This window comes from Parus major, chromosome 15 (genome assembly GCF_001522545.3).
Source record: "Parus major isolate Abel chromosome 15, Parus_major1.1, whole genome shotgun sequence".
Lineage (NCBI taxonomy): Eukaryota > Metazoa > Chordata > Aves > Passeriformes > Paridae > Parus > Parus major.
Window position 1 is genome coordinate 11841985 of NC_031784.1, and position 13592 is coordinate 11855576.

The 13592-nt window shown below is 43.5% G+C and overlaps 1 protein-coding gene and 1 long non-coding RNA gene across 3 annotated transcripts in view; both read left to right on the forward strand.

Annotated features, from left to right (window-relative positions):
* FBXW8 (F-box and WD repeat domain containing 8) overlaps window positions 1-13592 on the forward strand; it is a 51133-nt gene that overhangs the window by 10430 nt on the left and 27111 nt on the right. The gene's annotated exons all lie outside the window — the stretch shown is intronic.
* On the forward strand, window positions 7-11045 carry LOC117245171. Its single transcript, XR_004499515.1, has 2 exons — window positions 7-2674; window positions 3980-11045. It is a non-coding gene; the product is annotated as an uncharacterized LOC117245171 (long non-coding RNA).

Here is a 13592-nt window from a genome sequence, read left to right on the forward strand (position 1 = left end):
TGTGTAGTGCCCCCTCCATCTTCTCTAGAGTGTGTACTGCTCATTTTATCTTCACCAGACTGTGAACACAGCAGTGTGTAAAGCTTGCTCCATCCTTACCAGGCTGTGTAATACTCACTCCACCTCTACCAGGCTGTGTAATACTCACTCCATTTTTACCAGTCTGTATAAGGCTCACTCCACCTTCACCTTTAAAAATTTCAGGTGCTTCTTTTAATAAATTCAAAAGCAGCACCTGTTTGAAGCATGAGAATGGATTCATTCCTGAGGCAGGCTGTCCTTAAGTGGCTGGTAAGGATGTTTATCTACAATTTACCTCAGCAGTTCAAATTTTTATGGAACTATTCAAAAGTTGTCTCATGTACAAGTAGTTCCTGTAAAAACTCAGGTGCTTTCTGATGAACTCCATCTGTTGTTTTGCTGTGGAAGCACCCAGAATGTATTAAACATTTTACACATCTACTGAAAAAAAAATCCCCTTTTTAATGTTTTTCCATAAGAATCTCTTAATCACAAGGATATCTTGTCATGGCACAAAAATAACTTGAGAAGGACTGTTACTTTTCTGCATTCTTACTTAAAAGACAGCCTGGGAGGAAAATTACCCACTCAGAACAGATAAACTCAAACTTCTCTTTTCCCGATATAGAAGTTTTCTGGACCTTGGTTTAATGTTAGCTATTCATGTGGTTTATGCTCTTAAATGCAATTTTAAGAGCCTCAGAAATTTTTAGAAGTTGTTACAGTGATTCAGTGTTCTGTTTGGATTACACAGGTTCAGTAATTAGTAATGACATGACTAAATAAAATTCTGATATTCTGGGGAGCTGGGACATTGTCCTTGACATACCAGAGTTCAGTGTTTTATGGTGGCACTGCATGTTAATGGTGTGGGATTAGAGAAAACTGCTTTTGAAGTGCTTTAAAATTCACACACTGGTTATCAGAAAGATGACTGGAAAACTCTTTCATTTCATGGAAGTGCTTTTGAATGCTCTTGGACAACTGAGAACAGGACTCTAAACTATCAGACAGCAGTTGTCTCCATGCTGCTGCCAAAGCCTCCAGCTCTTCTTTTCCTTCATTTTCTCCATTGTATTTATATCCAGACATGCAGTGGATAGGAGTTATGCAGATTAAACTACATTTCTGAAGTATTAATAAACAAAGGTTATGAATCCTGCATATTAAACTCAAATAGTCCATATTTTGGCTTGGTGTGTTACAGAAGTTGGGTTCTGACAGTTGCTCACACTCTTTTCATGTTGGTTCTCCAGTTCCTCCAGTATCTCCTGATTCTCTTGGTGAATTTACATCAGGGGTGTGGTACAATTAAATATTTCAGGTTCCTAAAAATAGGTGAGCAGGTAAGAGACCACTGAGGGAAATCTACATGTGTGTATCCTTTAGAAACAGTGATGTTCACTTAAGTGACTTTCCAGTAACTCCTCTGAAAAATGAATTATCTCTTTATGAAGCTGTCAGCATGTATTTGATAAAACAACATGAGGAAATTAGAATTCAGCTGTCTGAATTTACCTGGTTAGTAAATGAAAAGTTTATAGAGTATTAGAACACAAAAATTATGTTATGTCCTTTGCTGCTTACTGCTTGTCCTTCACTCTGCTTTTTCTCTTAATTTGGTAAATGGTAAATATCAAACAAGGGAGATTTCAAGTTATAACTAAAACTTTCAAGGGCATCAGCAAATTGTGCAGGGAAGTACTTTATGTGCATTTGGTAAGTATTTAGGATATGGAGGAATTTGTTGGGGTTTTGTTGTTTGCTGTGTTTTTATTTTTTAAATCCAACCATAACCTTCCCCTGTCTCTCCCAGGTTATAAAATTGTACTTAATGGCATTGTGCTTTCAAATTTGTCATAAAAGTGTAATGAATCTGGTGATCAATAGCAAACTGTTGCATTCTTTCAGTACTGAAGAAGTAATTTAATAGCTGAGGTTTACAAAGTCAATTCTCCTCTCAGTATAAATATCAATTATCTGTTACATTTAATGATTCTCTCTCCCATTTCACAAACACTTGTGTGCTCAGCTTTGCAGGGGAGTAATCAGTGATTACAGAGGGACCTGTGCATCTGAGCTAAGCTGGTGTGTGAGTTTGCAAAGCCTGGTGCTGCTAATCCAGAACTGTGAGGCATTTCCCAGGGTTTTTCTATCCCGTGGGACATCACCTTTCTTCTGTCTCAGGTTGCTGCACTGGATGCTCAGGGCTGCTCAGTTTTTAGCAGGTTCTTTGATCAGAACTCCCTCAGCCACTGCTGGTGCTCCAGCCCCTCAAGCTCCAGAGCTGGACAGAGGATTGGAGGTGCCCCAGGAGTGCCTGGTGCTTTGCCCTGGGACAGCCCAGGTGCCCTTGGCCTTCTGGCACACCTGGGCACACCTGGGCTGGTGAGCAGCTGCTGTCACCAGCACCTCCAGAGCCTTGTCCACCTGTGCAGCCACTCCTCCCCAGGCCTGGGGTGGTGGTGGCAGGGTAGGACACAGCACTTTGCCTTTGGGATGTTCTGTTCCAGAATATTGCCTGGCACTGAGGCCAGGCTGACAGCCCAGCATTTCCCTGGATCCTCCTTCTCCAGCCCAGCATTTCCCTGGATCCTCCTTCTCCAGCCCAGCTCTTAGATGGGAATCACAATTGCTGGCTTCAGTCCCCTGGGTAAGGAGGGTCCAGGACCTCCCTGCTGGGAAGGGGTGGGAAGTGTCTGGGTGAGCTCTGCCCTGCTCCCTCAGCAGCCTGGGGTGGATCCCATCCCACCCCATGGAATTTTGTGTCCCAAGGGCTGCAGCAGGATGCCAACCTTTTCTCCTTGGATCATGGGGACTTCATTCTGTTCCCTGTCCCTGTTTTCCAGCCTGGGTACCCTGAGGACAATTCCTTCAGCCTTTTCCTCATCTTTTGTCACTGTTTCTCCCTGACCCATTAGAGATGGAGATTCTCCTTAGCAGTCCTTTTGTTGCTGAATCTTTAATTCTCTTTTTGGCAGCAGCCAGATTAAGTTCTGAGAGGAGTTTAGGTTGGAGAGAGCAGGAGTGCAGGGGTTGGTGTGTTTGGGAATCTCAGAGCAAGCCTGGAATCACTGATTGATTTGGACCTGTGCTGTGTGAGGTGTGATCTTATCACCCTCACTGTCCTGCTTCATCTGCTGCAAAGGATCATTTTTAGTTCAGTTGCTGTAGAGCTTTTTAATCTTCCTGAAAGGGAATTTATACAGCTTGTGGGCAGAGTGACTTAAACCAGCAGCTGCAGATGTGATTTATAGAGGCACAGTTTGGTTCAGGAGCAGCTCTTTATTAATCTGTGAAGGAAGCAAAGGTACACTACACAGAGAAGTGCCCCTGTTCCATGCACTCTCCACTTTCCCCACGCTGCTGGCCAGGCTGAAGCCAGGAGATGGCAGAATATCAAGGATTGATTAAATGCAACCTGAGCTGGGAGCTGAAGGTGGCTGGGAGCAGCTCCCCTTTGTGCTGCCTGACATCAGATAATTCAATCTGGCCTGCACGCAGAGCTTCTTGTGTTTGTCATTAAAATTTCATCCCGGTGGTTACGAGGCTTGTTTTCTGGGTCAGCCCCTGAATCCCTTTTCATTTGAGCCAGTGGTGTTTGTGGTTACCTCACTCCCAATCAATGTTGTATTCACCAGCCTTTCTACAGTTACACGTCTCCAAGGATCTTCTCTGGAGGGATGATGTTCTCCCCCTCATCCTCGACTCAAATGGAGTTTCAGCCCTAAGTCAGAGCTTACTTAAAGCAATTATGTAGCTGCTTGCTTGGCTTTTAGAAATTCCTACTGGTGATGTGGCTGCCTCACTAATGCTGTCATTTACTGTGCAGAATGCCTGGATTGCTTCACTTTCTCATACTAAAATCTGGATTTATCTGGGTTTTTATTTAAGCAAATGCATGTTCAGACAGTAAAATTGCTACTTTCTTGCTACTTTTTTTTTTTTTTTTTGGCAGCACGGTCAGAAGTTGTGTCCTCCTGGCCAGAGTGATCTCAGAACACACATCTGGTCCTTGTTTGACCTTGTCACTCCAGAGGATCCCGTGGTGTGACATGCCCATGGCACGTTGTGGGGCTGTTGCTGCCTGACTGGCTCTGAAATACTCACCTGTGGCTGTTCTTGAGCCCTGTGGTGCCCTTGTGTGCCCTTGCCTTGTGCTGGTGGTGCCCACCTCACCTCAGGCTCACCCCTAAAACCACACCAAGTGGGCTTGGATGTGTTCATTTTCTAATGCTTGCAGAAAAGCTGGCTTCACTGCTGCTGCTGCTGGTTCTGAAAATAAACAGGAGAGGCCCAGAGTCACTCCACCCTTCCCAAGACCCAGAACTATAAAGTATCATCTTTTCCTTCCTTCTTCAGTTTTCCATGACTGAGTGGTGGCCTGTTAGTGAAGAGCTTGGCCACAAACTGATTTAGCAGATGCTGTGAGGAGTCCCTGCACCTCTTACAGACTGGGAAATCAGCCCTGGGTTCTCTTGAAATTTTAATTTCATATGTTTTCCTCCTTCCCCACTAAGTACTGGCAGCTTTCTTTGAGATTTAAGGAGTTAGGGCTGGTGAGATTCATCTGCTGATTGCTTTGATAAACCATCAGTTTGACATTTCCTCCCTTTTCAGGGAGGAGCACAGGCGGTGTTTCCCCAAGTGATGCTTGATAAAGGCAATGAGAAGCAAAGGAAGAACTTCCTGAATATCCTGTGTGGTTCATTAGGGGAATCTGGACATTTGTTTCTCATGCTGACATCCTAAATGCTGAAATGCTTTTATAGAGTTGTCTTCATTCTGCTGAGTCTTGTGGGGGCACTCACAAACAATTTGGGCCTTTCAATTTAAGTTATTTTGAGCAACATCTACACACAAGTAGCTGCTTCTTTGTTCTCTTCCATCACCTCCCATTCCACTCTGCTCAAAGGTGACCTGCAAATGACTTTTTAGGGTTTGCCACTCTCTTTAGTTTCATAATGATGTGTGAAACTAGCCCGAAAGGCTTGGAAAAGCTTTCCTGCACTTCTTAAAACTTCGTGTCAGCTCTCATCTAATTTGGATTTTTTTGCTATAGGGCTTGTGGGTTATTCTCAAGGTATTTATTATTAGCTCTTGCATCTTAATTCACTGTGCAGACCTGAGGAAACCAAAATATTAATTAGTAATGAAAATGAATCAAAGTTAACAAACTGAACACTTCCAGCAGCCTGGATAAAACCCCTGCCTTGTTTAATTGCCTAAATTTCACATAGATGATGGCACAACTTTCATAGGTTTCTCCCTCCCCTCCCAGTGACTGCGAGTCAAACAGCAGAAGGTGAAAATAATTGCTTTTTTCTTCAACCTTCCCCAACCCTTTTGTGCTCTCTTCACTCATTCTCAGCATTGTTAAGGAGCAGTGTCAGGCTCCTCGTTTCACCCTGAGGAGGCTGAACACCAGAATGACATCATGAGTTCAGAGAGCTCGGGTGACAGATGACCACGGGGCTTGGTAAGGTTGTGTTAGTGACAGCCAAGCTGGCTTTTCTGTCAGCTCCTGAAAAAAGCCTTTCAGGTGAAACCAAGACTAGAAGCCTGATCTGACTCTGTGTGGAAGCTGCTTTTGCAGCCTGCCTGGCCCTGGAGCTCTTGCTTTACCTGTGGGTTTTGCTGCTGCAGGGATGTGCTCAGTGATGCCTTCAGTGTTCTCAAGCACAGGCAGTCATTTTGAGCTTATAAATCCTGGTTTCCTACCAAGGCCAGACAAACTCATCCTTCTTTCTACTAAACTTCTTGGAGATTCCATTTTTGCTCTTTGGGCTGCTCACCATCAGTGCCTGGAGTTGAGCTGATGCCTCTCCTCTCTGCTGCTTGCAGCGTGTTGCAGTTTGTGTTCCTTCCAGAGAGCAAACAGATCAATTTCCAGCATCCTCCAGTGGTGTTTTCTCCCCTCTGTCTGCAACTGGAGCCACTGTTTATCTGTGGTTTGTCCTTTGTGACATAATAGGGCTGATGGAGCAGAGCCTTCCCAAATTGCATCATAATTCCTCCTGAATTCTTATGGAAAAGAGAATTTTTTTTCTCCTCTACCCACAGTAGTTTGTTTCCTTGATAGAGCAGCTGCTTTAATTAATGGGCCTGGGCTGATTCAAGCCACAGGAACCTTGAGCTAAGGGATGGGGGATTTTTTTTTGCCTTATAAATCAAATTACTAGAAACAGTTTGGCTTTTTCTAATTGCTGCTTTTATAAATGTTCATTAAAATGTTTTCCTTACAGTACAACCCTTTGGCTTGTTTCTATTCCCTTGCTATGACATTTGCATGCACTTAATATAGAAGGTGAGGCAGAAACAGTGAGGATGGTGAAATGTTAATTTTGTTACAGATAACAGTGCTAAGCTGCAGAGCTACACACTCCAGCAGCTTAACCCACTTTCTGGAGGGATGATTTCCTAAATAAAGCCCTAAAAATGAAGGTAAAGCTCTCTGCAGCTCCATTTCTGTGAGGGGTCCACAGATGGACGTGGGTTGGTAGATTGGGAAGTCTGGTTTCCAGCAGAAGAGTTTGGGAACTGATCATGAGGATGCTCAGAATGGATTTCCTACATGGCTAAATCTAAAAGTGCTTCCAGATCCATTTTGGGACACATTAGTCACATTTTTCATAGCTGGACTCATAGATATAAAGCAGCCCAAAAGAACATTTGGATGAAATCAGGGAGATTAATTTTCTGCTCTACATTCTTCTACCAGCATTAGGATTGTTTCAGACTCTGCTTTTGGTTTACCCCCATCTGTTTTCCCTTGTGTTTTATGGTGTAGCTTTCTGCTATGTAATAGAAAATCTTCTCTTGCCTGTTCCATTTGTGTTTTATTTTTGGCCATTGTGTTCTATTTATATTCCTTTCTGCCATGTGAAGTAGCACTTTCCTGCTACCATTAGTTTTTCCTGAATCCTTTCCTTAAGGAATCCCTCAGCCAAGCTACCTGTTGGTTAGAGTTGGCAAAATCATCCAAATACCTGGGAATGAGAATGGAGAATTGGGAACTTTGACCCCTCCCAGTCTTTGAGGCACCTCACCCCAGTCCATCATTCACGCTGCACTTCAGAGGAGTACAAAGAAGGTGCTAGAATGCCTTTAATTGCAGGATTTTTAATTGTGATTGAGGTGTCTCCCAGCGTGGTTCTGATGAAGAGGTGTTTTGAAATGGGACATTGAGTTAGCTCTGTCTCACGTGAGCCTTGGAGAGAGGATGAAGCTCAGGAGCAATTTGAAGCAACTTGAAGGCGTTGGGGCTTGGGTTTGCATCTTTAATTGGGCCTTATTCTTCAGCCTGCTGAGGGGGACACTGGCTGATACCTTAATTAAACACATGAAGGACTGGAGAGTTTCTTTTGGTGGAATAAGGATGAAAGCTCTGAGGTGCTTGTTGGAGCAAGACAATGCAAAATACTCATTATTTTACTTGCTTATCAACAGGCATCCATTTAAACAGAGACTGTTACTGCAGCAAAATTCCTACTGACTTCAATAAAATGCACTGACATTGTAAGGACTTCATAATCTTTTGAGTATTAACAGATGGTCACTGACTGCCTGAAACAAAGTTGTTGGGGGTTTTTCTTTTTTTTTGGTTTGTTGATCACCACAGGTATCTGGAAACGGAACAGACTTTGCCTTCTGGAAATCAGACCTGACTGTGAAACAAAGGGGGTTCTTTCTCCTTCCTTTTCCTTGCTACAGACTCTTTAGAGAAAAGAATGGAAAATGTAAACTGGTTTCTGGTGTGTTTTATCAGAAGTCTTTGGTGACCAGCCCGATTTGGTGTGGTGAGCCTTGCCCTGGAGGGGTGTGCTTGAGGCAGCAGCACAAGTGAGTGGCACCAGCATCCTGTCTGAACAGAAACCCAGCAAGGGGCTTGTTGACCCTGTGGTTTGAAGTGAAATTCTGCAGTGCCAGCAGTACCCCAGCCATGGTGGAAAGCAGTTTGTCTTTGCTGCTGCCATGGACTGAATGAGCAGAGTCTTGACTGTTTGGAAAATATTCCTGTTAACAGTTTTTCTTTTGTGTATTTGTCAGTTTATATATTAGTTGCAGTTGTACTTTGCACAAACACTAATTAGACAGCCATCAACACTCAGGGCCAAAGGCTTACTAACAATGCAACTGTGATAGCAGTGTCTTAATTGGTTGAGTATAATTGTCATTAGGCAACCATAAAGACATCTGGGGCTCTGGAGAGAGATCAGCCTCCCCCTCCTCCTCTTCCCCAAATTTGTTCTGGCTATTGCTATCCAGCACAGTGGAGCTTTTTCAGATGAGATTCTGTGTTTTGACCAGTTTCCTGATGTTTTTCTCCTTATGAAATCGTCTGCCTCTTCAGCACCACTTCATTAGAACTGTGCCCAGCCTCCAGCTCTGCTTCCTCCCACATGTGCTCTGCACTCCACCACCTGCTTCCCAGACATTCATTCCTGGTGGGGCAGCAGCAGCAGCTTTTAACCCCAGCTCCTTCTGCTTTCACTCATCTGAGAGGGCACCAGCAAAATGTTCATCTCATTAGGGCATTACTGCCAGTAAAAAGTAGTCACAATGCTTTTGGTTAGTGAGTAGGCATTTTTATTGCACATTAATTTAATTTTTCCCAGTTTTTCTATGCCATTTGCATTCCTCCTGTTGTTGCTTCATTTCAGCAAGGTTTTTGATGCATCTCTGTAAAGCTTAAGCTGAGTCTCCAGGTTAATTTTTACAGCTAGATCCATATCTGGCTAGAATTACAGAATGGGCTCGTTGAGAAGTATATTTAGAAAAATACAACTTGTCTCTTCTGCTGCTCTTGTCTCATGTGTCTGTACTGAAATATTCCAAAGAACAAGGGCAAAGTGGAATGTGGGTCCATCAAAGAAGCTGAGTTATTTGGGTAGAGAGGCTCTGTTGAACATCAGAGAGGGAAAAATGTGTTTGTGAGTAGAGAGAGCGTGGTGTGGATGGAAGGAATCAGGGAAGGGGTATTGGGAGAGGGGGGAATCAGCCTTGTGAGCAACAGGCTTCTTGTTGTGCTCAGGAGGGCAGGAGTTTGTACAGCCTTTCTAAATGAAATGAAGCAGATGTGGTCTCTAATGTGGGTTATTTTAGGGGTTGGGTTGTTGGGTCTGCTCAGTGCAGGAGGTGTCAGGTGTTGGAGTATTTATTTACCTGCCACTGCAACAATCAGCTCATGGCACCCATCAGGGGAAAACAGCAGCAGCTGAATGCTCTTGGTGTCAGAGCAAATAGGATGTGAACATTGTCCTATTAAACAGGAAGGGAGTTTTGAATAGGTTTGGGGGTTTTTTCACTCCAGCAGAAATCTATGTGGGCATTTCAGTGCCATTTTGGTAGAAAAATCAGTAACTGAGTGGGTTTGAAGTGCTGGGCTTGTTCTCAGGCAGGACTTGCATCTGGGGTTATTTCACTGAGTGATCCAAATGAAATTTTCAGGGCAAGATGTAAAAGTTGTGGTGGGAAATGAATAGAAATCTTGAAATTGTCTAGAAATAGTGCAGTGTGTTCCTCTCTCCAGCCATCTCTATTGATAGGGCAGATTTGCCAATTATCTGTAATAAAGCAGCCTTTTGAGTTTTTTTTTTTACAGCAAGGCAGTGCTTTAATAGTTTAAAAGCCTTTTGTTGTGGTTACAAATTGAAAGTGTGGTGCTCTTTACAACAGCATTAAATTTATTTTATTTTTTTTTTCCTTCTGAATTGGATTCATCTGTGTTTGAAATTCTTCCAGTTCAGTGCTGGTGCAGGCCCAGTGCACACTGGAAATGGGCAGTAGAGGAGCTGGTTTATATCTCCCACTTCCCCAGGCTGGTTCCCTGCCCAGACCTGGGGCTTCACTCGTGTTCCCACCACATCTTGTGGAACATCTCCCCCAATCCTTCAGCTTTGCTGTGTGGGACTGCACTGGGAAGGATGGGAATGGTGAGAATCAGGGGAGGAGGGATAAGAGCAACAAAGAACGGTTCAAACTAAATTTTGACTTGATTGAATTCTGAGATAAAATTAATTTAAGGATTTACTGTGGTCCTGTGATGTTTGGTCTCTAATTCCAGGATTGCATTGTTATTTTTGGTGGATCCCTTGTGTTCCAGGCTGTGTAGGGAAGCCAGATGCAGTGTGCCCTGAGAGTTACCCAGCCCTGAATTTCTCCTTTTCTCCTGCCATGTTCTCCATCTCTCAGTCTTTCTTTTTCCATCTCCAGCCTGGACTATGTGAGAGCTACGCTAGGAGGAGATGCTGTTCTTCCTTGTTTATTTAGAGATGAAAACAAATATTCTGTCACTGAGTTCTGTCCAGTCTACCAGTGTTTTATGTCTCCCCTGAAACTCACTTTTCAGTGACAAGAGAATTTTGGCTTCCCTTGGGAGGAATCTGCTGCTCTTGGCAATCAGGAGAAGCTCAAAAACACGACCCCAACCAACCCTAACATAAGGAAACAAAAATCAGCTCAAAATTAAAACGCTTCCAAAACACTGTGTGCCTCTTGTTGAAGGGGACTGCAGCTGATCTGTGCAATCACCTGTCCTGTTGTGGTTTATCTCCAGATTTTGAGGCAGAACGAGCCCTTTCCAGTTTTGCAAACTGAAGAGATTTGTTGTGATCTGATCCGCGCTCTGTGTCCAGTCTGACATGAAACGTTTTGCTTTGGGGAAGTTTCTTTCTTGGTCTGTTCTTCTTAAATTGTGCTGCTGTAAATTGGGAATGAAAGCAGGATTCAGAGGAGGTTTGGGCCTGGTTTGCAGAGGCAGGGAAAGGGAGAAGTGTCCCACCCTGTTCTCTCATTTCCCTGGGTGCTCCCCTGTAGGGCACAGCAGAGGAGGCAGGTGACCAGGGCACAGTTCTCTCTCTTCCTGACCAGTGCAGGGAATTAATGTGAATCTCTCTCTGCCTGACAGCTTTCACCACTCCCCTGGGCACTTTAATTCCTTCTCTAAATTGGAGCCTTTTCACCAGGAGATGTTGGGAGTGATCTGCTGGCAGTACCAGGAGCCCTGGGCAAGGCACTGCCCAGAGAACTGGGAAACCTGAGTGCAGCTCCCACATCTCCTAAACATTCCTTTCCTTCTTTTTCTGTGTCATTAACTGTATTTTTTCCTGATAAGCACAGCCAGATTCCCAACCACCAGACCTCTGAGGCTTGTAAGAATCACTCTTCTTAATAATACTTTTCCCCAAAAAATCAGGATGTAAAAACAAAGGTGACAAAGCAGGGAGCACCTTGGATTTTCCAAAAGAATCCAAGTGTCAGCTACGCCAGAGGAAGACATCTGACAATGTTAATTATCACAGCTTTGTCAAAACTGGCCTTAAATAATTATTGAGCTGTGGTCTTTGACCAGCTGTAGGAGCTTCTTTGCTTTTTCTGTGATTTTTTTTTTCCCTTTAATAGTCTCTTGTGTGGGCATAGATGGCCCAGAGCAGTTTATCCATTGTTTGCTGTGTAACAACCTTCTTTCATTCAATATATTCAATATCATCTGAATAGTTTAGTTCTGTTTATCTCCTCATTGACAAGCTGATGTTGAACTGCTGTTTTTGTAATATTTCAGTGAGCCTGCTGCAGCAAAGGAACCACTGCCTTAATTCTAAAGACAACATTTAGTTGAAATAATTAACTAATTAGTCTTCAGAGATGTAGGTAAATTGATCTGTTGATGAGACATCAAGAAATTTCTTCTATAAAAAGAAATTTCTTCCTGTAAAGAGCAGTGGGTTGGGTGGGTGCTTGTATGGACATAGATAACTGCTCTGGTTTAGCACAGCCACCAGAACCAGTTGGAAGTTCTGCCATGATGCAATTTAGGCTTTTTCTTGATTTCCTCTTCAGCCTGGTGCTCCTTGTGTGTTAGTTGCAAAGTGAATAGTGATAGTGGTAGCTCTGTTGTGTGGGTCACAGAATGAACTGGGTTGGAAAAGACCTTTGGGAACATTGAGTCCAACCTGTGACCCAACAGCTCCTCATCAGCTGAACCATGGCACTGAGTGCCACATCCAGACTTATAAAAACATTTCCAGGGCTGGTGACTGCACCACCTCCCTGGGCAGACAATTCCAGTGCCCAGTCACTCTTGCAGTGAAGATTTTTTTGCTGATGTTTAACCTAAACTTCTCCTGGTGCAGCTTGAGGCTGTGTCCTCTCATTCTGTCAGTTGTAGTCTGGGAGAAGAGACCGACTCTCCCTGGCTACATCTTCCTCTTAGGGAGTGGTGGAGAGTGCTAAGGGCCCCCCTGACCCTTCTTTTCTCCAGGCTGAACAACCCCAGCCCCCTCAGTTGTTCCTGGTAGGAAATTGTGTTCCAAGGCCCTCAGCAGCCTTGTTGCCCTCTGTGTCCTTCCTAAACCGAGGGGCTGGGGCTGGACACAGCTCTTGAGGTGCAGCCTCACCAGTGTTGGGTGCAGGGGAAGAATCCCTGCCCTGCTCCTGCTGCCCACGCTGCTCCTTGGAGCTCCAGTTCCAATTGACCTGCCTGCCTTGGTAGACTTTGCTGCCACGTTCAATAAATGGGACTAAAATGGGCAAAGCTGTTGGTTTTGGCACAGGGAACTGGGGGAGGATCAGTCTGGGAGCTGTTTGAACCCATCCTTGTGTCCTGATGGGACACTTGTGGCTGAGATCTTTTCCCTCTTGGACTGAGACTGATGAGAGGGAAGCAGTTTTCTCTTGTTTGGACTTGGTTGTTTATTCTTCTCTTACCTGTATTGCACATATACAGAGTACAAGGAGCTACATGCACTAAGAAAGGTGCAAAATGGCTAACAAAGAACTTCTTCAAGGTCTTTTATATGTTCATTTACCCAATTAACAGATGCCAAGTAAATTATTAGTGACCCAACACCTGTGAGCTGCACTGCAGCATTCTCTATTCAATCACTTAATACTACCCAAAAACCCCTAGAAGAAGAAGAGATGTGAAAAACGAGGTTCACATATTTTTCTTATAGAATTTAAAGGTTTAATAAAAAGACAATCAGGAGATAAAAATAAAGTATACAGATACAGCCAGGTGTCTCTGCATTCAGCCAAGAGAGCACACCTTACTAACAAAGGATTGTCCCTTAAAAACAGAATCCTACTACATATCCATAAATTCTCATACATATTCATACATTCTTCTTAGGATTTTTGGTGTTCTTCTGTTTAGTTTTCTCTTGCCCCATTCCCAATAGATCAATCTTCTCAGTGCCATCAAGATTTACATCCCTGATACCAGAAATGCAATAAATTCCTCCCCCAGAGCTCTGGTCACTGCTGTCCCCATCTGGATAAGATAGTTTACAAAAGAAAAAAAGTGTCTCCAGCTATCTTTTTCAGTCTTTGGGTTATACAAACAAAAGCAGTTTTTATTTTAATACTATGCCATAGCTTAGCATACATGTATTATACCACTATTTCTAAGTTTCATCCATAACAGAAATAAAGAAAACTATATTAATACAGCTAAATTTTCTAACCTTATACATATAACATTCATTATAATACTTGTGAAAAGCCAGTAATATGGTATGCATTTATAACAAGAGACAACACCTTAAATACTCCATCTTGTTTTCTAAACT